Source organism: Myotis brandtii, unplaced genomic scaffold, assembly GCF_000412655.1.
Source record: "Myotis brandtii unplaced genomic scaffold, ASM41265v1 scaffold167, whole genome shotgun sequence".
NCBI classification, from domain to species: Eukaryota; Metazoa; Chordata; class Mammalia; order Chiroptera; family Vespertilionidae; genus Myotis; species Myotis brandtii.
The window spans coordinates 773,203-775,739 of NW_005356128.1; the positions used below are offsets into that span (position 1 = coordinate 773,203).

The 2,537-nt window shown below is 37.1% G+C and overlaps 1 pseudogene; it reads left to right on the forward strand.

Moving 5' to 3' along the window:
• Positions 1-297: 297 nt before the first annotated feature.
• LOC102253360 lies at positions 298-809 on the forward strand (annotated as a pseudogene).
• Positions 810-2,537: the final 1,728 nt, after the last annotated feature.

Here is a 2,537-nt window from a genome sequence, read left to right on the forward strand (position 1 = left end):
AGTGTAGAATGGTGATTACCAGGGCTGGAGGTTGGGTGTGGGAAATAGAAAGATGTTGGACAAAGGGTACAACCTTGCAGTTAGATGGATAACTTCTGGAGATCTAATACAAAACATTGTGAATATAATCAATACTACTGCATTATATACTTCAAAGTTGCTAAGAGACTAGATCTTAAATGCTTTCACCACAAAATAAAATGATACTCTTTCGCCATTTAAGATGCAGCTCCATACAGTGCTTAGGTGCCTACTGCTGGGACTGCACACCAGCACTCTGTGGACAACTCCACCACCATGGAGGACTTGAAAGAGTACAGCAACATAAAGGAAATCGTGGAGGGATCCAAGATCACTGCCAGCAAGAATCAGCAGGATGACAGTAAAATGTTTATTGGAGGCCTGAGCTGGGATACAAGCACGAAAGGTCTGACAATATTTGTCTCAATTTGGAGAAGTTATAGACTGCATAAATGAAACACACCCGGTCACCTGAAGATTCAGAGGATTTGGATTTGTGCTTTTCAAAGATACTGCTAATGTTCATAAGGTTTTGGAACTGAAGGAACACAAACTGGATGGTAAGTTGGTAGACCCTAAAAGGGCCAAAGCTTTAAAAGGGAAGAAATTTCCCCAAAAAGGATTTTGTGGGTGAATTGAGTCCAGATACTCTTGAAAAATAAATTAAAGAATATTTGGAGACTTTGGAGAAATTGAAAATATTTAACTTCTTGTGGATAATAAAAAATGAAAGAAGAAGTTTTTGTTTTACCACATACACAGATGAAGAGCCATTAAAATTGTATTAGAAGGTAGATATCAGTGTGGCTCAGTTAGTTGGGCATAGTCCTGTGCACCAAAAAGTTGCTGGTTCAATTCCAAGTTAGGGCACATGCTTGGGTTGTGGGCTCAATCCTCCATCCCTGGTAGGGGGTGTGCAGGAGGCAGCCGATGGATGTATCACTCTTACATCAATGTTTCTCTCTCCCTCTCCCTTTCCCTCCTCTCAAAATCAATAAAAATATATATTTTAAAGTTACATAAGCTAAAAAGGCAGAACATAAAGGAGGAAGAGGTGCTGCAGATGGTGGACAAGGTGGTACTAGAGGTTGTGGCCAAGGTCAGGGCCAAAAGTAGAACCAAGGATTAAATAGTTATTATGATCAAGTATATGGAGATACCAATAATGCCTATGGTGGTGATCAAAACTATAGTGGCTATGGCAGTTGTAATTGTACTCAGTATAACTATGGGAACTATGGATATGGACAAAGATATACAAACTACAGTGGTCAACAGAGCACTTTGGCAAGGTGTCTCGAGGGAATGGCAATCACTAAAACAATTATCAGTCATACTAAAGGCAGACATTAGAGAAAGCAATGGATTTGTGCTTCATTGTAGGCTATGTGTCACCCAGAACACATCTATCTCTGAGGCGTGGACATTTTGGGCAGAGCACAAGGCATACACAGAAAATGCTGTACTGTGGTATGGTCTCTTCCAACTTCATGTATCAGTGTAAAGATTAAAGTGGTAAGCTTCAAAAAAGTGAAATAATAATTATGTGAAATGATGGAGATGTTAGCTAACTCTGGTGGCAATCAAATGGTGCAACCATTGTAGACGCAAGTATGGAGTTACCTCAAAAAATTAAAAATGGGGAAGGCCAGCAGTGGGGCAGTGTTGGGTGGGGGGCAGGGCTGCCAAAAAAGGAAAAAATGGGAGACATCTGTAATCCTTTCAATAATAAAAATAATTAAAAATGGAACTGCCTTATGACAGTGATTCCACCTCTGAGTATTTATCTGAAGAAACCTGAAGCTCTCCCAAGTTTTTTATTTGACAAAATACTTAGCACTCTTATTTCATGGAATGTGTCCATTCAAACAATTATGAAGACCTACTATTTAAGAACAAATGAATTACCATTGCAGTGATCTTGGAAAGGAAGATGGGAGAGAGGAAAATGAGATAAATAGGAAAGGTAATTGTTCTTTATCAAGATGTAAATAGATAGGCCATTTTTAAACGTTCCATAAATGGATCTAACTGTTATTCAATATCAATTAAAAATTAACTCTTATTGCTGGGAAACATAAACCAGGAAGTTCCCACAATAGTAAGCCACTGTACATTTTCTTCACATTACATTTCTTAGAACAAATCCAGGTACATCATAGGTACTTGATAACCTTTACTGTGTATGTTAATTAGCAAATGAAGTAATTGTAAGGTTTCAAATTGCATGCCCTAGTTTTAAAAAATTATTATAGAAAAGATAATATAAAAGATAATATAAAAGTAAACTATACTATGAATTTAAAATGTACCATTTTATATTTGCTTTAAGTTTTTGTTAAATAAAACATTACCAAAGTTGAAGTTCTTTACATGACCCTTTCCAGTTTCAACCCTATTCCACTTTCAGAGGCAATGCTGGATATTTGATGTCAAAGAGGAAATGTGGTCAGAGGGTCTTTTGTTGACTATAATCTAATCTAATAAAAGAGAAACATGCAAATTGACCATCCCTT